This window comes from Podarcis bocagei (genome assembly GCF_964188305.1).
Source record: "Podarcis bocagei genome assembly, chromosome: 17".
In the NCBI taxonomy this organism is placed as follows: domain Eukaryota; kingdom Metazoa; phylum Chordata; class Lepidosauria; order Squamata; family Lacertidae; genus Podarcis; species Podarcis bocagei.
In genome coordinates, this window is record NC_138143.1 from 37,737,381 (window position 1) to 37,764,590 (window position 27,210).

Genomic DNA, 27,210 nt, shown 5'->3' on the forward strand with positions numbered 1-27,210 from the left:
AGCCACAGCTCACTGGTAAAGGAAGATCTCAGATCCAGCCTCTGATATCTCCAGATACAACTGGGACATGTTCCTCCTTGAAACCATGGAGAGCCATTGCCAGTCAGTGTAGGCAATACAGAGCTAGATGGGCCAATAGTCTGACTCATGATAAAACAGTTTCCTATGTTTCTGGATTACAACTCCCATCATCCTTGCCCATTGGCCATGGTGGCCCCCATGCTCTCCATCCCTGTTTTTAGGGAAAGTATGCAAGGACCTTGCCATGGGGAGAATGGCCTGGCTGCTATGCTACATGACCAGGAGCCTGGTGTGGAGACAGCCTGGCCGGGAAGGGCTATACTGTCTTTTATGGAGCAGCTCTGTACTGGGGAGGGACGCGGGTGGTGCACTGGGTAAAACCTCAGCGCCTAGGACTTGCCGATCGTATGGTCAGCAGTTCGAATCCCCGCAGCGGGGTGCGCTCCCGTCGTTCGGTCCCAGCGCCTGCCAACCTAGCAGTTCGAAAGCACCCCCGGGTGCAAGTAGATAAATAGGGACCGCTTACCAGTGGGAAGGTAAACGGTGTTCCGTGTGCTGCGCTGGCTCGCCATATGCAGTTTGTCACGCTGGCTACGTGATCCGGAAGTGTCTGCGGACAGCGCTGGCTCCCGGCCTCTAGAGTGAGATGAGCGCACAACCCTAGAGTCTGTCAAGACTGGCCCGTACGGGCAGGGGTACCTTTACCTTTACCTCTGTAGTGGGGTAAGCAGAGTTGGACCTTAAGACACAGTACACAGAGACAACACCTTTGCAAGAGATTTCCATTGCCAAGCTGGTTCCTATGGGAGAAGGCAGTCCTTATTTATGGGTCACATACACGCTCAAAGATGAGGTTTGGTGTTCCCCTATCTCTTTACCTGCCTGTCTGTGTGCACTCTTGACACTGGATGCAGCATGGCTTTACAGGAATAGCACTCTTCAAGTGTCAGTGCTGTGGTCTTTCTGTCTGCCAAAATACAAACTTGTTTCCTGGAGGGATTCTTTCTTTTGACCTTTATAATTATTCCTGTTCAATCTTTCTTCGTGTTGTTTTTCCCTTCCCCAACCCCACCCCCCTCAAACTCCTGCACTCCTCTCCAGAGTATTAGGGATGTGAGTGAAATTGATGACTAGAACGTCTCCAGTCTTTATGATGATGAATGACTTTCACTGCCAAAGCTTTTATTGTCTGTGATTTGGGAAGAAGGGGGAACTGATTTATCATGGCTCACTGTCATGGCGTTTAATACAGTTATAAATCCTGACGTCACCCACTCTCCTGCAGAATGAACTGCTCTGGCCAGCCACCCCTCCCTTCACCCCCATCTTCATTAAACTTTTATAGATTCTCCCTTTTCGCAGCTCTTTGCTTGACTGTCACTATTATACTCATCAGAGGGTAGCATTCAGACTGTAATTTAAAAGCATGGGAGTCCCCAACAGCCAAAATCTCCACCAGATGCTCAAGAGGGGAGGCAGAGAGTAGTGGGGAGAGGTGGGGCAGGGATCACATCAAATGGGTGATTACACTGGGCTTTCAAATTGCAATGCTAACCTGGGATTTCAGCAATGCCAGACAGTCCATGTAAGAACAGTGCTAGATAAGGACTATAGATATGGGCAGTTTACATCACAGGCAGTAAGAGAAGCACCTCTTGGTAGATCAGACAATCCATTCTCATGTTACCAGACTCTGATAAGGGAAAGTAAGTTTAAAACGGACTTAAAGGCTTTTAAGAAACATCCCTCCATTATGGTTTACTTGTTTTACACATGTTGATAACCTCACCCCCCAAACTTGTACCAAACTATGAACATACATTGTATTCCTGAAACCCAGAATATAATTACAAAAAGTTTCTGAAATCATTACTTGATTAACATACATTTTTTAAAGGACTTACTCCTTGGTGAGTGGATACCAGGAATTACAAAGAAAATAAAAGGAAGCTAACTATTTTCTCAAAAGTGTTTAGCGTTGTAAGTCACTTTGAGTTACTTTTGTTAAAAAAAGCAACAAGTAAGTTCAATTAATTAATTAATTTAATTAATTAATTAATTAAAACAATATTTACAAAACAAACATTTAGAACTGCTTTTCAGGAGCTGTTGATAAATGGCACAGAGTACAATCCATTCTGCTGATGCTGGAAATAGGGTGGTTAATGTTTGATTCTAAAAAAAGGTGAAGAGTTGGGAGGGAGAGGACAGGAGCGAATGGAGTTAGGATGAATTCTGGTAGGTGATGGTCAGAGCCTGGTGGATTGTGATTGTGCAGCCTGGGAAAGAAATGGAAAAGGTTTTGCCAGTCCAGATTTCCCAAAAATGGTTGCTATGAGATTCTTATACTACAATTCTATGCATGTCTACGCAGAAGTAAGCACCACTGTGTTTGCGATGGTAAAAAGGACTTGAGATTCAAGAACCCACTTTTGTCAGTTGGGTTCTAAGTTGATGGCCGCTTCATACCCTCATCCAGATTATCTTCCTGAGCTGTTTTACTGGTTGAATGAAGTAATGGAGTGTTTTTTAAAAGCCAAAGTATTTATTCATTCTAATTTTTAACATTTTAAAAGCTCTCATTTCCACTAATGATTAATTAAAACAAATAAAATGTAATAAAAACAGTTAAAGCATTTAAACTAGAAAAGCCCCAACAACTACCAAGCAAGTCAGAACAAAGACATTAGCAGCAGCAGCAGCAGCAGCCAAATCAACTGAAGTCTTCCCTAAACAGAAACTTTTTCACATTCTTCCTAATTGAACTCAGCAAACTGCTAGGCAGGCCTCAATAGGCAGAAAATTCCATATGGAAGGTGCTATCAGTGAAAAGGCTCTGCTCCTCCTTCACCAAATTCCTTCAGTGGGAAGAGAAATTCTTCAACAGTTTAACAGGGGCAAGTCTCCCTATTAACAGCGGCAGTAGCATGCCTTCATTATTTTTCGGATATCACCCTTAAGTTTATAGGAAATGACTAAACCTTTGCCAGCCACTTAATGATAAACCCATAGCTTCATTGGTCACTGTAAAGTGAGGGTGGGAACCTGCGGGCCTTTGGATGTTGGACCCCATCAACCATAGACAGCGGTTGCTGAAGGCAGGGAAGTTTTTAATGTTTGATGTTTTATTGTGTTTTTAATACTCTGTTGAGAGCCACCCAGAGTGGCTGGGAAAACCCAGTCAGATGGGAGGCAATAAAATAAAATTACAGATGATGGGAGTTGTAGTCAATTAAAAAGTAACCTGAAGTCTAGGATGACTGGTTTTCAGTTGTGAGTTTTTCTTTTTCTTTTTCTGCACTCATTTCGTAGTTGCATTTGGCTGGCCAAAAACCTGAAACTGGTAATCACCATTATTTTCACTGTGCCACCTTCTAAATTCTGCTGACCAAAAAAGCAAACAGGCATTGGTAATTCTCCTGTATGTGGTGGCCTAGCAATAATTCTTGAGGCAACACCATCATGCATTCAAATCAGATGTTAAGGTTAGGGCTAAGTTTATTCCCCCCCCACCCCAGTATTAAAACCTCTGTTCATTACATTTAAAATCATTCTGAATTTTGATGTCTCTCCATTCCAAATTAATTCCAGAGATGCAGATCATAAATATTGATTTTTCTGAAATAGGAAATTTAACACGGGATTAACTCCTCTGTGACATAAACCAATTGAAGTTTTCATTCCCAAGGCTTTTGTTGTTACTTTAATCATTGACTTATAATATATCTTTCTGGTTCATAATTCTGACTCTGTCTGTATTATGGAACATTTCTTTAGTGAATTATTTATGCTAATTTGTAATTTTTAAGATTCTTTCCTGTGATATCCCATCCTTCTCCAAAAATATCCCTGGTGAAGGTAATTATGTTGTAGCAAAGGACAATTGTGTAACTAGTGATTGTCTTTGGGCTAAAAATCTAGGAACCTGCAGCCAAGACCCTCTTCCCCAAATCACCACCCAGAATGGCAGATAAAGGGCAGTGAGAAACAGGTTATGAATCAGCACCATTTTATAGTCACAAGTCAGCTAGCTGGGCATGTATATGGTTACAGATTGCCCCCCCCCCCAATTTTCACTTTAAAAGTATATTGTCACTTTCTGTAGCAAAATGGTACTTATTTACCAGCAGGGCAGCAGACCACAGATCAGAGGTACCAAATTCTGAGGGAGAATTGGGGGGGGGGGACATTGTGTGTGTGACACCAGGATGTTGGGAGGAGCCAGGATTGGAGCCAAATGTGATGGCAGCGTGGCTTCAATGGCTAGCGGCTCCTCCTCATGCCTTCAACACTGGCCAGGGGCTGCTTTCTCGCCCCTTCCCCTACCTGGCAGCACTAAAGCTGTGATGCACTGGAGCTGCGATGCACTCGGTTCTCACTTGGCCTCCTCCACCCCCTTTGAACTTGGGGGGGGCATGTCTCCTCCCAAAAACATTAGGGGGGCAAAAGGGCTCAGCCCTTAGGAGATCCCCCCCCCGCCACAGGCTTAAACCTGTTCAGTGATCAACTCCTTTTCTCAGGGAACTCTGGGAATTGTAGCTCTGTGAGTGGGGAAGGAGTCACCTAACAATTCACAGTTGTTGGGGAAGGCCATGATGGTTAAAGTAGCATAAAATCAACATGAATGTATAATGCAGATGAGACCCTAAACTCCATTTTATTGTCAGTCATGTTGGTGCAATGATTTAAGTGAGTTTAAAATGTGAAACTGCACATGTTCAGAGTATTCCTTAAAAAAAAAAAGCAGACATGACGCAGTACACACACACCATTAAAATGGGAATGCCCATCAACTTTGTGGGGGCCCACCCCCCTCAAATATTTTATTGTGGGGGTTAGAACCACCACGGCCTCTAGGAGTTGGCTCCTTTGAGAGAGGTTAAGATTCTTAGAGTGCTGTGTCTTGTCAGAGAGGTTCTGAATGTTATGTCTTATGCTTCTATTCATTCAGTTTTTACATAACTGCATTCAGATGTCTGTAAATTCCTTTCATTTCACTTTGATATTTTCTTTGAATATTTGTTGAAAGAGGGATAAAAGTAGGCAGCTCCCAACCAAGCAACCCCTAAGTCCTATAAAACTCATTTTAATAAAATAAAATAGGAAGGTGTAAGAGGCCTTGTTGGGTACTGGGAGATGTCTGAGGGTGACATGGTTCCCATTTTGGGGACACCAGCACTAAGGTGATCTGGAGGTTGTGCTATTGCTCAGTTCATGGTGAAGTCTCTCACCCAACAGCCAGCTTGATTCTCCCCCCACCCTCCCAGTAACCCTGAATGCAATCCCTTTGTTTCCCCTCATATGTTAATGTCTGCCATTCAGTCTGGAAAAAAATAAAGTGTCATACTTGGGGACAATCCTGCTGATGAGCAAAATGTTTCCTGGTTGATTTAGGGATTAACCATGGAATTTGCTATTACAAGATATGGTGATGATAACCAACTTGGATTGCTTTAGAAGAGGATTAGAGAAATTAATGAAGAATAAGGCCATCCAGTATCAGAGGCACCGTGCCTCTGGAAATCTTGGGAACCTGCGTGGCTCATGTCCTGCTTCTGGTTTTCCCATAGGCATCTACTTGGTCACTGTGAGAGCAGAATGCTAAACTAGATAGGCTTTAACCCTTCTTTCATTCTTGACTTGTTCTGCTATGTCCATATAACACTAGTGAGATGCAATACACAGAGCCTCTACTCCCCCACAGTGATTGCTGCAATATGCAGAGCCTCTGCTCACATTTTGGCAGCTCCTCCCTCCCGCAACAGCCCCTCAAGCCCCATCCCACCATGTTCCAGAAGGTCCCTCAACTTTCAGGAACAGCTTTTCAGGAGCGCAGGGGGCTAGAGTCAGGAGCTGTCTAGGTTAGCCAGTACTCCATTCACCATGCTCACCAAGACAGTTAATCCTAATATGCACCAGAGCACTCTAAGATCCCTCCCTGCCTAAACTACCAGTCTGTGGTGGTCTAACAAACGTATCAGCCAAATTAGCCCATCATCCCTAATGACTGAGAGTATGCAAAATGTGGGGAAAGGTGCTCCTGAGGCCAATTGAGAGAATCACCTGAAAATTCTTCCTTAGTCCCCTAACAGGTAACTGGTTAATCCTATACTCACTTAAGGATGGGTGAGTACCCAAGGCCAAAGAGAAAGGGCTGTGGGGTGGGATTGCCTTAAATAGCAGCTGCTGCCCACACACAGAAATCCTACATATGAACATAGCTTGCACACCCATGTACCCTTCCGCCTTTTGAGGCTGGGGTTAGGATAAAGTCTGAGTGAGAGATCTTCTCTTACCAGACTGAATCAAACCCAAAGCAGTAGGACCAAATGATGACTTCTAAGTAAGAATGACTTTGATTTATTTAATATTTATAACATACCTTTCATCTATAGATTCCAGGGTGGGATGCAGAGCATAAAATAAAACCAGACAACCAAAAAACATAAAACAAACAACAGTAGACAATGAGCACACCATGAATGATCCATCACTTGTCATCAAATGCCACAGCCAAAACATACAGATCACATCATTTTAAACACAATGCTTTTTACAAGCTACATGGAATGGTAAATCATCAAGTGAGATAGATACGTATAGGCATGTGTGAACTAAGAGTAAACAATATTTTCTCTACCATGGTCCTCCCAAATAATTAGAATCCTCTTTAAATTAAGCTGACCTTAAAAAGAGTTCAAAGGTGGATAGAAAATAGAGTTTCAGGTTTTACTGTGCACTAAGGAAGTCTAACAGAAGGACTGACAATGAAGCTTTTAGCAATCTTCTTCTGTTTAGGCTTTGAGTTTCCTTCTAAAATGTTGGAAATATGGAATACTAATCAATGAATATAAATGCCTTTGCTGCCAGTGCTAAAGAATTTTTAAAGAAGTTGTGGCTTGATCTGCTCAAATTATTTTCAATAGTTTAATTAATTGCTCCCAAATATCCTTGTAAACATAATCTTATTAACTGCATCAGGATTGCATAAAACTTTGTAAGTTGATATTTCAAATGGGAGGTTATCTTTAAAATCTTTGCAGTTCCTGATACTGGTGGAGAGATACTAGGGAGATGTCCTTTAAGTGCCTGCTGAGCTGCTCTTATTAAAAGTATTGCTGTGCCACTGAAAGGAAACAACAATAGAGGGAATGTGTTGCTCCGGCACGCGTTAAGAGCACTGATCAAACCACATGAGATCCCATTTCGGGCATAATGTGCATCAGAGGGCAAAATTAGATTGAGAAGTAAATGGAGCCTAAAATTTCCATAGCTTTATCCGTCAAAAAGCTGTTTCATTGCGTGGTTTTAATTCTCCTAGTTCTTCCATTCACTGCATATAGCATGCTGGCTGCAGTACATTTCAGAAATAATGGGGTGAAAAAAACCCATCTTTAATTTGGCAGTGGTGGTGAGGTGCATCAGGGCAGTTCGATACTGAAATGGAAGTAGATATGAAATAAACGGTGCACATTGCACAAATGCAGAAAATGGCCCTTCCCCATGAATTTGCTCCAGTTATTAATATTTTATATCTGTTTGGAAGTTATTCGTTAGATTAAATTTTCATTTCATTTCTGATTGCAAAACTCAGAGATGAACATAGCTCATCTTGTATAAAGAAGATCATTTTGTGGCGTTTAAGCTCACCATTTGTGGTAAAACCAGCTGCTTTTCTTTTGTTAAAAAAAGCTTCCTTTTGTTTCAGTTTTCAACATGTCTCTATGACGGGAGTAGGTGAACTGGGCTCTCAAGTGAATAGACACATTGTTGTTGGGTTTTGTCTTGCTTTTTTGCCTTTGAAGGTAACTCCTGATGTCAGTTCAAAACTAACACAGATTGCCAAGCAAAACACCAATGTACAGGGGAAGAATTCCCTCCTGAAATTGTTCAAAATTGTAGTTCTGTGTAATTGACACCAAAGGTTTTTTATAGAGTTAGCATTCTTTACCTTTTCTTCAACATCACTTTGTGAGCTAAATTGTTCACTACATTGAGCAAATTTTTATGAAAGGCAGTGGAAGAAAAAGTTTAAACAGAACTGTCTTGATTCTACAGGGCCTTTGATGCAATTCTTATTTCTATTGTGTATGTGGAGGAAAACATATATGCTCTTTTATACATCTTTAATGAAATTACAATGGCTTCCACAATCACGCATAAGGGTCTCAGTGTGTGTGGCTCAGAACAAGCTTTGCATTCAGAAGTTCCCAGGTTCTGTTCCCCATGTCTTTAGGTAGCACTGGGAAAGACTCCTGCCTGAAACCCCAGAAAGTCAAAGCCATCTATTGTATTGTGCCAGATGAACCACTGGCCTTTATTGGGCACAGGTATCTGCCCACATTTTTAATGCAAGGAGATTAGAATCGAGTCCCAGGCAGCATCAGCCCCTGTATTATGAAACAGCCCCTGTTACGTTAAATGCAGTGACTCATAGTTATGGTACAACTCATGCAGCTGAATTCTATATAAGTGGTTTTCGCTGGTTAGCTTGGGAACTGGACAGCTGTGTCCGCATTGCCAGGTGTGGTATGCCACTTTAGCAGCACTGGTGCAAAATGCTTATTTGCAATGCAAGAATGAAAGTAAACGTATAATTATGAGCAGGATCCTTCCATTGAACAGTATCAAGCAAGAACATGATTTTACATACTTGTGAGGAGCTATCATAAAGTGGAGGGTCTCTTAAGGAAGTTAATGTCTTTTGTTTTTTATAAATTAAAACTTATTTTGAAATTATTTGGTGACTTAATCTCTAGTTCTGGTGCTCTAGACATCTTTTCTGAGAGCCAGTGTGGTGTAGTGGTTAAGAGCGGTAGTCACGTAATCTGGGAAACCGGGTTCGCGTCCCCGCTCCTCCACATGCAGCTGCTGGGTGACCTTGGGCCAGTCACACTTCTGTGAAGTCTCTCAGCCCCACTCACCTCACAGAGTGTTTGTTGTGGGGGAGGAAGGGAAAGGAGAATGTTAGCCGCTTTGAGACTCCTGAAGGGGAGTGAAAGGCGGGATATCAAATCCAAACTCTTCTTCTTCTTCTTCTTTTGGGGCTCAGGGGACTATGAGAGGCAGGAAGAGATGCAGTTCCTTTAGTGACATGGTGTCTAAACCACATGCGAAGCAATCCAGAGTTGATAATTTCCTATCCCTCAAAACAGCTTAAGTGGACAAACGGACTTTTACTATTCCACTGATGATCTCTCAGGCGAGGATGTGGGACTGAACAGCAGGAACACGCTCAGACCATGATGGAGGGACGTCTTAATTTACTAGCAGCTGACAGCTGTTTGTTTCAGTTGCATGTGCTTAGGTCTAGTATGGGGATCAGGGGGTTGTGCCAAAGGTTTCACAGAAAATATGGGATTTGATGAGGGCAAGTTAAGAACCTAATAAAGTTTTATTAGGAATAGAAATGAGCCTGTGGGTGACCACTTGGTCATCCCTGGTCATGACAAGCAGCTCTTTCCTACATATGTACCATAGCATTCTAACTGTACTTTGGGGTTGTGATTTGCTCAGAGCTTTGTCAAAATGAAACCTTAGCTTAGTGGAGGCCAGAGAAGTTCTCTGGCATTTAGGCACATTGCTACTGCTGTTCCTACATGTGTGGAGGCCATTCAGAATGGCCTGTGAGTTGTAAAACACATTCTGTAGTCCAGTCTGGAATTTGGAAAGATTGGCATTAGTTCACCTCAGGGTTTGCCAAAATATTCTGAAGCAGAATCTAGTGATTCTACCAATCCTGACTTAAATTTGCTATGATTGACAAATAATACCTTCAAACTGTAAAAAGCTGGGGGCTGGGATGGGGGAAGGTTGTGAATATATTAGAAAGGATGTGGAAAGTATCTTCTTCTTCTTTGGCAATCACTCGTAGCCGAGTAAGATTGTCTTCCATAAACAGGGTTTTAACATTGAGTCCATAAGTGACTGTGGAGGCCAATTCTGGATCCACACGTCCTTCCACAGTGGCGACATTAGTTTCCAGGCAGGAGTTGATCACGGTGTGGATTTGCCAAGCGTGCCTTCCTCTTAGCACGTTTCTCCCTTGCGTCCTGAGTTCAAGTGTCTTTAATTTTTTTTTTATGAAATTTTTATTGGTTTTACAAAATTTTAGAAAACAAACAAACACTTAAAAAGACAAACATACACGTATAATTTCATAACATATTTTCATAAACCTCTTTTCTGAGACTTCCCCATACCCCCCCCTTTCTGCATCCCAATGTCCGAGTTCAAGTGTCTTTAAAGCCCATTTACAGATAGGTAGCCGTGTTGGTCTGCCATAGTCAAAATAAAAAAATTCCTTCCAGTAGCACCTTAAAGACCAACTAAGTTAGTTCTTGGTATGAGCTTTCGTGTGCATGTATCTGAAGAAGTGTGCATGCACACGAAAGCTCATACCAAGAACTAACTTAGTTGGTCTTTAAGGTGCTACTGGAAGGAATTTTTTTATTTTAAAGCCCATGACACCTTTGGTAAAGGCTGTTCTCCAACTGGAGCTCTCGCAGGCCAGTGTTTCCCAGTTGTCAGTGTTTATACTACATTTTTAAAGATTTGCTGTGAGACAGTCTTTAAACCTCTTTTGTTGACCACCAGCATTACACTTTCTATTTTTAAGTTCGGAATAGAGTAGTTGCTTTGGAAGACGATCATCAGACATCCGCACAACATGACCAGTCCAACAAAGTTGATGTTGAAGAATCATTGCTTCAACATTGGTGATCTTTGCTTCTTCCAGTACACTGATATTAGTTCGCCTGTCTTCCCAAGTGACGTGTAATTTTTTTTGGAGACACCGTTGATGGAATCTTTTGAGGAGTTGGAGATGGCGTTTATAAGTGGTCCATGTTTCACAAGCATATAGTAAGGTTGGTAGTACAATAGCTTTGTAAAAAAGCATTTTGGTTTCCCTGCGAATGTCGCGGTCCTCAAACACTCTGCACTTCAGTCGGGAGAAAGCTGCACTCGCAGAGCTCAAGCGATGGAAGGTAGAAGAAGGAATGGGCACATTGTTGTAAAATATTGCAAATCTTGCTTTCTTTTTGCTAAATAGACATTTATGGCTTTTATGATATTTAATGAACCAAGTTAATTATTCCTTCTGGTACATTTAAGTAATATTTAGTCAAATAGTGCTTAGCACTCTTTTATTTTTTCTTGTTTTGTGGGATCCCACTATAAAAACTTTAAGACCTACTCCTTTAGAGCTTGTTTAAATAGTGATGAAAAACCAATTTAGTAAAACCATATTGATGATACATTTCAGCTTAAACCGTTCTGCTTCAACTTAGCTTAAATTTCAGTAAAATAATTTTAAGTTATATGGAAACATAAAATTTAAGCTAAACAGTTTCACTACATTCCCCACATAGGGAACTGAGCCAGCTAAATAAAAGCCAATGTCAATTTGTCTCCACCATCTTTCTTGCAATGACAAATGTATGTTTCATTTCCCCACATTTCTGTGTGGGTAAAGCATGGCCAACAACTCTAAAAGGTAAGTTCCACACCTTGATGTTGCTGTTTTATAGCAAGAATAAACAAAGCAGCATCTGGACCATGATTTCTGCCGTGTTTGTAATTTGAATTTTACGGCTTTAGATATCAGCTACGAATACTGCTGTCAGAGACAAACAGCAACAGTGTTGGTGGGCACTGTGCATTTCAACACATCCTCTGCTAATCTTTCCCCCACTGCTCCCATTCCCTGGCTGCTAATTTCACGCAGGCACTTAAACATGATGGATAATTGTGTTCTGCTTATCAATGTTTAATTTAAGGGCTGTTCTGTCTGACCTGGATGCCCTCTGCAAAGAGCTATGCCTCATTATTGATTTCACGGTCACACCTGTGACATTACCTGCTTTGTAGAAAGAAGACTTTGACATTCCTGTGAGGCCATGGCAGCCGGACCTAATTGTCAGAAGAATAATCGAGCTAACAAAATCATTACAGCTGATCTGTGTGTTACCACTGTTTTATCTCTCTCCTAATTAGGTGCAAGAGAGGTAGCAGATCATAGTAAGCATGCTACACTAGATTTGATGCCCATACATATTTGCTGGGCAATGTGATAAGGGGAAAAAAGGACATTTTGACAAGTTCATTTGGGTATTTTTATTTAATTTAATCTCCTAACACTCTCAGGCCTTTGTATGCCTTTGTTTTTGGATACAGCAGTATACACACAAACCAGTTGCTCTTGACTTGTTTTTGGAAGAAGAAATGTTAGTCTTGGATCCAACATAAATTTTGCAATAGGAACTGATTTTTGGTGGTAGTGATCGTTTACGAGTTTTATTTATAGAGTCAAATATTGTATTAAGAGCAGCATCAAACAGACTTTAAAACAGGTTGTTTGGAACTGCTAAATGGAACCTAAAAGGTTCTTTTCTTCTTCAAAAATAAGGTTGCTTCAGAATAAATAGGATTCCAGAGTCATTTCTCCATGGCAAGATGCAACTGCTAAAATTGCCCCTTCTTTAGCAAATCTGCCTTAGCAAAGTTTCTGGCTATGGACTTGATGTGTCTGTTTCAAAGGATACATCTCTTTACGCAAGTGGGATCTTGAGTCTGGGGGCTAAACTACATGTATCGTTACCTAACATGTAGGACCCCCCCCCCGACTCCACACAGCTACCTCTATGAACGGCAGAGGAGAGGCTGCAATTTTCAGTGGAAGACTCATTTGAGAGGAGTGGTCTCTTAACCCTTTTCCTTCTGGCATTTCCCCCACTAAAACCAACATTCTAATTGCTTTCACTCATGCTGTGGGAAAGATATGGGCAACATTTGTATTTTCCCTTGCTGGGGGAAGAACTTTTGCAGAAAAAAATGCTGAAGGGGAACGGGATTAAAAATTGCCTGCCCCTGTGTCAGAGTTGATCTTATCATTTAGACTGAGTGAGGTGCCTTCCATAGGCAGCTGATTTTAGTACCATTTAAAGGGCAACAAATGGTCAGTTACTGAATTTATTATTGTTGTATTTTTACAACACAATAATTGGGATAAACGCTTGGGGTTTATATGCTTCAGAAACCAAAATCACTTGGTTAGCTTGCACCTTGACTTGGTGTGGTGGTTTGCAATTTGCTATTCGGTCTCAGGCAGCCAAACATCTTGGACCAGGCCTGACTTATTGGCATCTTCTGCTTTGGATTTTGTTTTTTTAAAAAAGGAGAAAGGAAAAAAATATATGTGAGCATCACCAGGATTTGGCATTAAGATCGTAATTGAAGTCAATTAGTTATGTACATACTCAGTTGAACATGCTGCCACATAAGTGGTCCAGAATAGTAATTCTTGTGTGGATACTGACCTGGAAATGCAGAACCAGGTCACATGGCATGCCCCAGAGCTCCTGAAATCCAGTCTAGCAATGAAGATGCATTCTAGTAGACAAGAGACCCCTTTTGCCCGTCAGGGATTCAGCCTAGACTACCCAAGACAGTAGCTCAAATTCTCTAATGAGCTATTTCACTAACACAGTATTCTCCAGTTTTTCTTTATCTGAGATACTAATGAGCCCGCCAAGAGGCTATAGAATGCCAAAGGAATGCTAGACTCTAGGCCAGAGTGTAGCCTGTTTGAGAAATCTGATCCTCATTGAGCAGTGGTGCTTGAATCAGTTGTAATCTGGTGGTTGTCAGGAAAGTTGTGTTCCAGGGAGCTGTCCATGGTTTTGCATACTTGGTTTGCATATTCTTTGCTGTTGCACTTTCTGCACATGACATGCTTCACTAGTTCAACTGTGGGCCCCTCTAATCATAGGGCATGGCAATCTGTTACCACCTGTGCCCTACAGGGCTTCATGCTGTTTCCAATTACTCTGACCAGCAGAAAATGAAGGAGAATATCATTCTGGAAGATCTGCTAAACTCTGGGACTGTAGGAGTGATCACCTTCAAAGAGAACTTCCCACTATTATTTTTCCATTCTGTAAAATAAGCTAGCCAAAATTCTCCTAATTGCTTTCAATAGATGTTGGATTCGACTTTGGGTGTAGGGTTGCCATATTTTGAACAGCAAAATAAGAGGACACATTTGCTGACTTCTACTTTTAACTATGGATCGTTATGATGACTCTCATTTGACCATACTCATGAAAAAGAGGACATGTCCTGGAAAAAGAGGACATATGGAAACCATAAAATAATAATTTCTGCCATAATGTTTCTCGCAGTATTGATCTGACTGTATAATGATAACTGCTTTCAAAGTTAGATTTGAATGCTTAAATGCAGTCACCTGTATATTTGTCCAATGAACACTCGAAACATTACATAGATTTACAGTCCCACAGAGCTAAATGTTTCAAATAATGGGGTATCTTGTCCATATCTTAGATCAAATGATGGGTTGTACTGAGCATCTAAAACAACAACAGTAACAAACAAACAAACAAACAAACCAAAATGCATTGCCACTGAGCAATGCAAATGTGCTATATTTCCATATATGGGGGTTTCTATTTTTCTGCAAACTTTGAATCAAAGTTTGATCCTTCCCCTCTTAAAAACCAAGTAATGCATCATTTATGGTTGGAAGCACCATAATATACTGTTGAAGAATTTGAAGATGCATTCTTATCTCAAGTCTAAAGGGTCATGAGCACATCTATCCCAGTATAGCCTCTCATATTGAAATTGCTGCTACCTTTCAAACTGATCACCTGGTAAGGGAGAGGGGAAGTCTGATCTGGAGTGGGGTGAATCCATAAGCACACTGGCAGGTATTCAGCTTCCTGCTGCGTTCATGGATCTCTAGATTGGAGTGAATACTATGCATGTAATCCCAGGTGCTACTTCAAGGTAGGGATGGATAGACAGCCTACGTCTGTTCCATTACAGTCTTACTTGTTCCTCAATCATAGGTCCAAATGAGCACATCAAAAATGTTCATGTTTGATTGTTGTTAGCGGCCCTGAGCCCGGCTTTGGCTGGGGAGGGCGGGATATAAATAAGATTTATTATTATTATTATTATTATTATTATTATTATTATTATTATTATTATTCACACTCTTCCTGTTAAATATGCATTCCTCAATGTATTGAAGTGCTTTTCAATGCATTTCCCCCCCAAAACATTTTTTTAAAGTAAAATGTATATTTTTGTGCACTTCTGGGGACTGAAACTGCATCAAAAAATCTGCAGAAATAGGAAATCCAATTGATAGTCATGTTCTGAACTGCAGGTTTGGGAACATCAAATCATGTTGGTCCACTCTTAAAAGCAGATTGCATGAATTATTTCCCCATCACTACTTCAAGAGGATCCCTCTATCCTGCGAAGCCTCTTTAATGTTTATCTTGGGAGGTACATACAGGGGACCCTGTTTCCATATGAAAGTACTCACTAGCTGAATTAGAGCTCTGGTTTTTCTTTGAGAAGAAAAATAAATTCATGTATTTAAAAGTTAAGTCACTAAAAACAGATGAATGAAAAAGAGAAATGCAAGTAACAGAAGGAGAAACTACACTGAAAGGAAGAAAAAATGAGATTGTTTGGCACACTGTACTAGATTAATATGACTGAAGTATTAAGGGCCAGAAGGAGATACAAATCAGGTTTAATGTTTTCCAAAATTAAGTTGTAAATCCAAAGAAGGAATGCTTTATAGAAAGAGGGAAGTGAGATTTTGGCCAAAGCTGAAAGTACTTAAAATCCACTGATTTTAATTTAAAGTAAGTCCTTAGAAACAACATACATATATCATAATAGAAAGAATACTATTGCATTTATGTCCTATTTGCAGCTTCTCAAAGGTAACTGGTGGGCTACTGTGGGAAATTTGATTCTGGACTAAACTGCTCTTTGGTCTGATCCAACAGAGCTACTATTATGTTTTTAAAAAGGCTTAACTTTGACTAGATAGGGTCCTATGGTTTAAAACATTGTTTAACTGTCCATATACCATAAGGAAACATCAAAAGTCAGGCGCATGAACATATAAAAAGGAAGAGAATTAAGATTAATTCAGGTCTGTACAAGTAGCAAAGCATCAACTTACCCACCACGTATGATTCTCCACCAGAGACTAAATAAATCCTGTCTTACTGGAGCTACAACAGCACAAAGATTGCAGATCAGTGTTTCCCATATAGCTCCCTGGGGAGTCCCAGGATATTCCAGGGTGGTCACAGGTGAAAAATGCATAAATGGGGGGCCACAGAGGGAAGTGAAAAGTGAAGGGGAGGCGAAATCATTTATTTATTTTGTTTAAAATCCTGATTGGCTGGCTATCCACTTGGCCAATCAAAAGCAGGTAAGGGGGTGGCACACCAAGGCCTCATGCTCCTTTTTGCCATGTGCATTTTCTTGGAGCAGTCCTGGTTTGTTTCAGGTGGAAGAGGGTGATTGCTTATGCTCCCATTTTGACCAGTAGAGCTCGCGATCCAGAACCCCCACGTCAGGTATGTTATGTGCAGTGGTGGGGTGGCAATGGGTAGGGCTAGGGGAGCCAGAGCTGTATCCCAGCCCAGAACTGCTGCCACATTATACCAATCCTGCCCCTTGGACTGAACTCCTTTAAAAATACTGAGCATGGTGACTGTTATTCATATTATTAAAAGATTTCTCAAAACTTTGATAATCTAGTAAGGCCAAGATGTACAATGCCACCCCCAATCAAACAAAAATGGGGGGGGGGCAACAAGGAGGGATGAAGAAGGATGAGAATAAAAGAAGTTGCATCTGCAGTTTGGTTTTCAAAAAGCCCTGCCTTCAGCTGGAGGGATATAGGCATGCTGGAATATAGGTCAGTACAGAGTTCCACATGCCCTTTCATCTAGGTTTTCCTGCCATTGTATATTGACAGTGGAATTCTCACACTGACACTAAGGAGGAAGAAGCTGAGAATAAGTAATTAAGAGGGTAGGCAGGTCGGGATTGGCTAAGGACAGACTGAGGTAGGTGGGGCAGTGTCCCATTTGCCCTAATGGACGAGCCTCCATGGCACACCTCAAACATTATATTCCTCTATGTAGTCTCCAATACTAAGGTAGCCATCATTTCTATTTTTATTCCTATCCACCACTATGAGATTAATTGTATCTTGTTTATTGATTCATAACTAAATAAGAATATGAGGCACCTCTGCATAAGTGTGCATTCACATACCACGTAAAATACATAAAAAGACTGAGGCATCAGAATGAAAGCTGGCATTCATGTCACAATTCTGCATTTCAAGTCTGAACGGCAGCTCAACCCCTGAAGCTTTTGGGGAATGGGGGAAGCAAGATGCAAATACGTTGTACTGTGAAATATGAAATGAGGCCTCTTGAACACGAATCTTTACGGTACTTCTGTAGTTTTGTGTTCACTGTGTAGCTTTAAGTAGTTTTACTGGCTCTGATTAGATAGCAGGAGCAGGAAGGTTCATCAAACCAGGTTCTTTCAGAATCTGACAACTTTGTGATGGTTGTGAGTTGCACAAAAACTCGCTAGGGATTAATCTGTGACAATCAAAATCATTTTTACGTGTGACCTATTCTAAATCTGAACTCTGATCCCTAGGGAAGAGAGGTTAGTATATTAATCCAATACACTGTTATATAGTGCCTGATCATGGCTCCTATTGTGTAATTTTACCAGTGGCTATGAAATAGAGAATGAATTCTCACATTAACTGATAAATGCCTATACTAGGGAATGTTTCTTTTTTCAGTATGGTATAATTTAGGAATGAAGCAAAAAGCCTGTGTAAATAAGTAACCATAGCATGGGTAAGTAAGTGGCTTTACAACCCATCCTACTACCACCTGCACCCCCTCCTCATTTTCTAATGTATCTTTTGCAGTAATTAATTACATCTCTTGTGGATTCCTTTCTTTCATACTGTTGCTGGCAATCAGGTAGATAAAGTGAAAAAAAATGTTGGTGCCCTATGGTATTAAAAGTGAAGGGTTTTCACACTGTCAGGGTAATGAATTCTGCAAGGGTTTGAAGCGCTTGAGTGTGGGGGGACTCTCTCTGTGTCATGTGCCTGGGAGTGACAACCCCCAGTGGTTAATTACTGCCACGGATGAGAGCTGAGCTGGTAGCAAAATGAGATAAGTTCATTATGAGCTAAATTTGAAGTTAATTGGATTCACATTTTCACCCATTAGTATACAAAGATACACCCAGAAAGGCTCTTTTTTGTGAGAAGACAGTTGTATGTAAGCAAGGCACAGAAAAAGACCCCATTGTCTTAGCTTTTATGTCTTCATACCTATATATTTACACACACACACACACACACACACACACACACACTCCCCCCCCAATGGCTTTTTTAAATAAAACCTTTGCTGCAGCCTTCCACTACTTTATAATGTTCAGCTGGAGGTCTATCTGCTCAGAGGCTAGTCCCACTGAGATCAATGGAACTTACTCCTAGGTAAATGTGCATGGGACTGGAGCCTACTCCTACTGAAGTTAATGCAATTTAAGCAGACAGACTGTGTGTACAGGATTGCAGCACACAGGGGAAGACTGGCTAGGTCAGATCAGTGGTCCATGAAGCCTGATATCCAGTTTTGTGATAGTGTTCATTTCAGGATATTTAAGAGGAAATGCATACAACAACAGGGTATATAGCTTCCTGATATTTAGCTCAGGATGCAAGAAATGAGTTAAAAATGGAAACATAAGACCTCAGAACTTTGCAGTATTTTCCAAAAATGACAAAACATTTATAGAAACATGTTTTATTCTCTTCTTCAGCTAGAGGCACATGTTCTTTTCTTGCTGGAGTGATTTTTAGCAGTGATTTAAAACTTTCATCCAGTGCCACAAGCACTTTTTAGAATGCAAATTTCTGCCAGGACAAGTTCATATTGTGTTCACCTCCTTGTTTCACATGCCTGCTAACATATATTAGTTATGACATTGCAAACAACACTTAATTTTTTTATAGCTTGTTTGCTTATTGTAGAATGTGCAAAAACCTTACTCAGAACAGATTTTCATGAACAGAATTCCACTCATTTCACTGCTGTGTGTCTTGTTCTTCATTTCCCCTAACCTCCTCTACCTTCTGAATATGTACTATGGTGGGGGCACCCTCTGGAAGAGTGGGCATGAGGGGCTATAGGGGGAAGGTGGAAATCTCTTTCTCTCACAGTTCTCTAAATGTTGTTGGACTCTAACCAGCATCAGCCCTAGGCAGCATGACCAATGGTGAGGCATGTCAGGAGTTGTAATCCAGCAAAGTTGTGGTGGTGGGGAGACACTTTTTTGGCAGATCTACTGCCAATCTACAACCCTGTCAGCTCACCAAGGGCAGGAGGTGAGGAATGGGAATGACATCCATCCCTCACTGCAGTGTGTACTATTATGTTTGCTGAAACCAAATGTAGAGGTGCATATGCTCCACATTGTTATTGTTATTGGTTCCCCCCATTTGATATGGAAAATCTTAATAAACTATTTTGAACCCTCCTCCACAACTCTGCCTGGCCCAGGGCTGATACAGTTTTAATCCATGGCCTCTTATAACATGCCCCGGATTTGTGCCCACCTCCAGCAAAGCACTGCTGGTGGGACAGCGACCACAGTACAGTTTTCTACTGCTGAAACAAGGAGGTTTCTGTTCACAAAGAGGGGAGGGAGGTTCAGAGCATCCAGTGACTCCTCAGGAACCTTCCCACACAGTTTAAGATTATTTCCTTGGTCATTTTTCTCCTGAAATTCAGAATCTCACAGAAGAAATTAGCTGTACCAAGTGTATGACTGTCAGAAGACAAATTATTGGTGTACAATCTTAGTTCCTTACTGTCTTGTGCCTTTCAGTGTGGTTTATTTGATCAATACACTGACTGATTTGTATTATAGAACTTCAAAACATAAATGTTTGTTGATAATTTTCAGTGTTACTGAGTTTCTAATTTTTTGCAATACAGTGGTGCCTTGCAAGACGAAAATAATTCGTTCCGCGAGTCTTTTCGTCTTGCGATGTTTTTCGTCTTGCGAAGCACGGTCCGTCGCAACTGCGCCTCTTCAAGCGGCTTTAAGAAAAAAGCGCAAGACGTTTTCGTCTTGCGAAGCAAGCCCATAGGGAAATTCGTCTAGCGAAGCAATGCAAAAACCGAAAAACCCTTTCGTATAGCGAGTTTTTCGTCTTGCGAGGCATTCGTCTTGCGGGGCACCACTGTATACAGGAAAGGGTTCCAGCAGTCTTTCCCCTGCCTCTGCATATTTGGTGCAATCCGCAGAATTTCTGTACAATCATAGCCATCTCTTAAACCTTTTCCTTAATATGCTACTATGTGGCATGCTGTTATTTAAGACTCACTTGTAGGTAAAAGCTACAAGAACATCAAATCCAGGAATGAGAAACCAATGTCATGTATGTCGGATGCAGTGTCTGGGTGGAAATCGTCAAAATCCGGATGTATGGCAACAACTTTTGTGTCTGGATTTTTACTTTTTGAAATTTGGCAACCCTAGTATTTGGTCATTGTGATATTCATTGCTATTATTTTTAATGACATGTCAGTTAAATGGTATATAAATATTAATTTGTTTAATATGACTTTTAAGATACCATATAATAGGAAATTTGTTATGATGAACAAAATAACAATTTTAAAGGATTTAGTGACTTTCTAGTATTGTGTGTAGCCCATGGATATATCAAATATTAGTTGTTTATTGTGCTGCTGACTCTGCATATAGTGGATGACATGCTTATTTTTGAATAAATCCTTGTTGCTATTATTATTGTTGGCATTATAAGGCAGTATGACCTTTGCAGCAAGTTATTTCATGTAGCCAGTGGCACCAGACAATGGAGACAGTGGAATTGCTTTAGCTGCAGTCATATAGTACCTAGGTAGCAGGTTTCATTAGGACTGAAATGGGATATGATCCACCAAAGTTTGTCAAGATACATTAGAATGAATAGGAATTGCATAAGAACACAACTGGCACAAAGCACCCAGAAGGGCACGGTGCTGTTTTTGTGTGAACATCTTCTATGGCTCTCATATAAATGTGCAGAAGTGCTTAGGAACCTTCCTTTATAGTGTTTAACATTAAAGAGAGTAAAATAACAGTTGTAATAACATATTTGCCTTTTCACAGAAGGTTGAAAGCAGTTGATTATCAGCAGAATATAAACTGCCATTTGTCAGCTAATCAATTATCTGGAGGGCTCAGTGCTAACAGTAGACAATACTCCTGTTACGGATAGACAAGAGTGAGCTGTATATGTTCCCTCTGTCACTGACAATGACATACAGTCAGCCCTGTTTGAGCTGACATAAGGTCATCTTTTCCTTCCCAGTGAGACTGGGCAGCTCTAAGAACTGTCGGCTGGCATTTTTAAACTATGATATTACAAACTCCACTGGCTCCTGTGATCTGTTTTACATTCCTTTGTTACCGAGTTCCTTGAGCTTGTGGAGATTGAGTCAATGAATTTCCTGATTCCTATACCCTGTCCTTTCTTCTCTTTTCTGATTTAATTTTGATGAACAATAAAGGCCAACATTTCTAGCTAACTGTTGGTTCAACTCCCAGTTCTCAGCCAATTAGGGGCTGCTAATAGGTAATAATTCAGCAATTGATTTTTATCCCTCCCACCCAGTTTAATGGGACATCTCAGGACCATGCCATGTTCAGTGTATTTGACTTCTGATTGAATCCTATATTTTAAGTGATAGAGAAAGTATAAGCTTGCAACTAATTTGACTGCTGCTGCTTCTACTACTAGTGCACTGTAGTTATTTAGCACCTATAGTGTGTAGAGCATTGTTCATAAGATAGAAGCTACGTGATTCTTGTCTGGACAGCTAGCATATCACACATAATATCAGGGTTCAATGGCATTCTTCTTAAGGTGGGTTTACATATTTGATTTCAATATGAGACTGGTTTTCTATAGCTTGGATTGCTTTTTAAATATGTGTAGGCATTAACCCACCAGTGACAGAAAAGTCTCCCTGTGAAAAACAAATAATCACACAAGTGGGTGGTTAGCGGGCCACCAATGGGTTTCTTAAGGACAACAGCTTACTAAAATACAACAAAAATAAGAACCCCCAAAGGGAACTGAAAGTAAAATAAAAAATAAGGGGGGCAGACAAGAGAGTGTGTTTGGTCCCCCAATATTTGTTGGGAGAGGGCCAGGCCCCCACAATGCTGAGGGGACAGAGGAGGCCAAGTGTGGGGCTTCAGTGGCTGGCTGCTCTTGAGCGTGAGAGAGGAGGAGCCACTGGCCACTGAAGCCGTGCCATGCTGGGCTCCTCACTCAACCTTCTTCCAATGACACAGCATCGTGTGCATGATGTCACATGTGCACGATGTGCACTGGGCCCCCTCAATCTTGGGCGCAAGTTGGCGCCTCTGCATTGGACTTTTAAATATCTCTTTCCTCTATCCCATTGCTTTTTATGCCTACTTCTTGCGGCTTATCACATATTTCTTTATTAGTCCAGTATACCTGAAGGAGCGTCTCCACCCCCATCATTCTGCCTGGACGCTGAGGTCCAGCGCCGAGGGCCTTCTGGCAGTTCCCTCATTGCGAGAAGCAAAGCTACAGGGAACCAGGCAGAGGGCCTTCTCGGTAGTGGCGCCCGCCCTGTGGAACGCCCTTCCAGCAGATGTCAAAGTGATAAACAACTATCTGACATTCAGGAGACATCTTAAGGCAGCCCTGTTCAGGGAAGTTTTTAACATGTGATATTTTATTGTATTTTTGGTTTTTATGGAAGCCGCCCAGAGTGGCTGGGGAGGCCCAGCCAGATGGGCGGGGTATAAATAATAAATTATTATTATTATTATTATTATTATTATTATTATTATTATTATTATTATTATTATTATTATTATTATGATTCATTGGGGTATATTAGTTGTACATACAGTATTTCTGCAAAATATTACATTTATAGTTTATGTGTACAATGTTTTACCCACCCAAAATTCTGAGCATAAGAAGGTATATATAGCAGTATCTAAATTAAATGTCTTAGATATCAAAGCAAGCATGTGATTTAAGTTAAATGGGTGGCTGCTACCAAGGAAGGGTCTTGTAGGTGGTGGTAGCCAAGTTGTGGAATACCTTCCCCAGCGAGACCTGGAATACCTTTACAAAATGATACTATATTCTAAACCACCATTTATGTGTTGTGTAGATTCTGGTCACTTGCTTTTATTCTTCCCTTTGGACATTTATATGCTGCAGATTGTTATCTTAGCATATTGTGTTTTCAGTTGTATTTTGTTGCTTAATGCTGAAGGCTGAGCCTTTGTATCTTCTGTAACCTTGATTAGGGATGCCTCAAGTGAGCCAATAGCCTTGGGTGGCAGATTGACTCAGACTCATCAGTCCTTACTCAAAAGGCCTGAGCTGCCAGGCAGAGGCTCATATTCTTCTCAGAAATATATAATCTGTTTCTGGAGTATTCAGAGAATGTGAGGTGTGATTCTTGGGTGAGGTCCCTGTTAGAAGATACACTCATGAGAGTCTTTGGGCCAGGTTGAGATTTTTCTATTGATTTTAATTCTGTCTTTATTTTGTGAGTAGATCTTTTGAGTCACCAGGCACTACTTGGGTCTCGTAGAACTCTGATTCATTTTAGTGTGGCCTGTGGCAGGATAAATATCCTTTCGGACTGTGCACCCGATATAAGGAGCTGTTATTTATGCCAAAAATGCAGCAGATGCTTTATAGTACTGAAAACCCAATAGGCATACAGCACCAATATGATACATTGTTGAGACTGACAACTATTGAATGTATGTATGGCTTTCTCTGCATTGCAACCTCACAAATTATTTATTTCAAATCAAATCCTGCTGACATCGTAAGAAACAATTTGTTGGTGGATAATTCCTGGTAGTGGTTTGACAAGTTGATTAAAGAACAATGACTGTTTGCTATGATCAACAGTGCTCTGAAAAGTAAAGCTTAGGTAGAGATAGCAATGTGGCAGTTTGAAAACGAACAGGGTTAACTTTGCAGAACCAGCCACGCTTTTGCTACCTCTAAGAAAAGAGAGCTCTGCTACAAGGATGACATTGTTATCTTCTTGCTGTTTGGACTTAAGTTCCCAGCTAGTTCGGTGAAGAGGTGTTCTTGGTAACCCTAAAGTGAATGAAGCTTAAGAGAGGAGGATTGGGCTCTGGGGTAGGTGTGAGCCACTTGTGTCAGGAAAGTATTGGGAAGACAGGGTGGTTGTTGAAGCATCTGTATGACTTTAGGCTTTCAGTCTCTTGCATGTCTTTCATGAAACTTTTCTGAGCAACCATCATTAAAAAATGCAGGGTGTTTTTTTCAGGGGATTGGGGGAATTATGAGTGTGTGGTTGCTAACATTTAATACCTCTCAAGTGTTCAGTTTTAGAAATGTGGAAAAAGCTGTAAGATCACTCTCACCTACTCAGACCTTCAAAAAAGACATTCAGTCAAGTCATCATCAACATGGCAGGTAGTTACTAACAGTACATGCCATAGAGGAAGGTCATTGCTGATTGGTTGGCTGATTTAAAGCCTACCCTTGCTGATTGCCTCTGAAACTATAGGTATGCCTGTATAGAATAATTTATTGTCATTATTGTTGTAATACACTGGGAGTGTGAGTATTAGAGTGTGTAGTAGCATAAACATTGCAAAGCAAATATCAGTTCATCGGTTCATTAAAAGTCTATTGAATATAAAGCCTCCTTACATCTGCAGCTTATTTTTTCTGATTTCATTATGTCCAGGTTGTTGCTATACCTTACTCTGATAGCTTTTAAAAAAACCAGCCAGTACTTGACCTTTTCCTCCAGTGGAACTGTTTATGGACTATTTTCTCATCTTGCATGTGTGTGTGTGTGTGTAGCAATACCAATAATTATTTAAAGCTTTATTGTCTGCAGATTAATGTCCAGTTCTAAATACTCAAGAAAAGCATGTAGGCTGCATTATTTCAGAATGTAGGTGTGTAATGCCATATTTGAATTTTCAGTTTGCTCCTTTCAAAACTCCTTGCATGTAAAACCTACTTTGCCAAAAAGAAGGTTGAACTAGAGCTCTATGTCCCGATACTCTTATCTCCCATGCAAGGCTGGCCTTACCATTAGGCAAAGTGAGACAATTTCAGGCTGGCAGTTCTGGCACTGAAACAGGCAATGCTCCTTTTGACTTTGGAAGTGGTAAAGTTCCAGAATGTTCATACCATGTGCCCTTTCTGAATGAGTAGATTGCTCTCATGGCAAGAAATGTTGCTGAATGTAACTGAGCGGTAATGGTTACGTTATCCTTTTTTTGGCCCCTAAGGATAATAATGTCCAAATATTGCCTTTGATGTTTGTTTGAACTTTTGAGAAAGACAAATTGTAACAGCGGAAGATCTCTGATCTTACTTTCACACAGAAGTAAATCTTCTTCAACACTAGAAATAAGGTTTCAAAACTTTACTTGCAGAACTTGTTTCAAATGTTATAAAATAACAAAGATACATTGTTTTCAGTTTTACAAACGTTCTCCCACTGGTCCCAGTGTGAGCCTCTAAATATATTTTACTAAAAAGTAGCTTTCTAGCTAAAGATCAAAATATTAGGCCCGCTCTTTCTGCTGCATGCATTTTGGACAACACCAAAAGACCAACAGCTACATGGATTTATTTCTGTGTTTGTGTGATGCAAGCAGCTTCATCTGCATATATAAACACTAGCAAAGGTACTCACGTAACAGCTTCTCTCACCACTGCCTTGTGATTTAACTTGTGATCCAAATGTAAAACGCAGTCACAAGGTAGGCTACCACAATCCATTTGGAAAAATACTGGCTACGTGCCTAAAGTATTCTTTATAGCAACTTGAATACAATGCAACTAAAATACAGCATGTTATGTAATATTTCATAGTTTCATAATTTCAGAAAAGTCTGTCAAATTCCTTTTCCATAGGTTCAATAGGTTTGAAACCTTCCCTTTCACTCCTTTCTTTTTGATAATGTTGCTTTCTCAGGTGTTAATCTGAGCCTTGCAAAGTACACAGAGCTGAAGGAGAAAGTAAGAAAGAGTTTTCTTTCAACTTCCACTGTCAGCAATATATACCGTATTTTTTGCACCATAACACTCACTTTTTTCCTCCTAAAAAGTAAGGGGAACTGTCTGTGCGTGTTATGGAGGGAATGCCTACGGGTGGCGTGCCTACGGATTTTCCTCCTCTAAAAACTATGTGCGTGTTATGGTCGGGTGCATGTTATAGAGCGAAAAATACGGTACTTTTCACATGGGGGAAGGTAATTACTCTTTCCACCCCATGATGAAGGGACAGTAAGTAGGACCCTTATTTTAGTTCGGGTGCTCAGATGTTTCACAGACACCCTAAGAGGTCCTCAAGGACATCATTGCAGCAGTTAGGAGTGTGTTGATGACTCCATGGTTACAAGATGATAATATTTGTGACAGGTCCATCCCAGAATAAACAAAACCGCTTATTAGAATCAATGAGCTTCAAGCCCCTGGTTTTTCCATTCACAGATGAGTAATGGATATCCACAGGAGGTGAATGTTGAAATTTCTTTTATTTGACAATATATTTTAGCTGTTCACAATAAATGGTATGTTTTTGGAAATTGGGCATATTTAGGGCATTTCTGTTTCTTTTATCCTTAATGTCCTTTAGGATGAATGATGACAGAATTCTGTTCAGATATATTCAGAACATAATGAATTTGCAGGTTGCGTTCTACATTTTTTGTACATATTTAAATAGCCCTTCTTATCAGAGAGGTCTTCAGTTTGTGTTCTCTTTTTCAGTCATTAGGGAAAAGACACTGAAAATCTTGCACTCTTGGTAGCTCACCCCATTTTGCTGTTAATCACAAGTCTTAACCAAACCAGAATGGTGATGGGGGTGTCAAGAAAAGGGCTTATTTTATCATATGTAGTGGGAATATAAAATTGTAATATACTTTTGTAGTACAGGCTGTTTTTTGCTGAAGTATCAAAAATGATAAAATAAATCACGTAAGTGAGCTTGTCATAACCTTTTTTTAGTCAAATAACTTGACTTGAAATAGCCAAAAGGTGGGAAAACTCACATATCAAACTTTGGTGTCAAAGGGTATAGCACTTAGCCTTGTCAGGAAAGTTAATACATTAGTTCAAACCCTCAGAAGAACAGACTGTAGCAGATTTGCTTTTATAACATGGTATATTTTAATTCAATATGTCAATGATGGTCTTTCACAGATGCCACACAT

At 40.5% G+C, this 27,210-nt stretch overlaps 1 protein-coding gene across 3 annotated transcripts in view; it reads left to right on the forward strand.

Moving 5' to 3' along the window:
- Positions 1-27,210, forward strand: part of PAX5 (paired box 5) — a 229,625-nt gene that overhangs the window by 146,323 nt on the left and 56,092 nt on the right. The window lies entirely within an intron of this gene.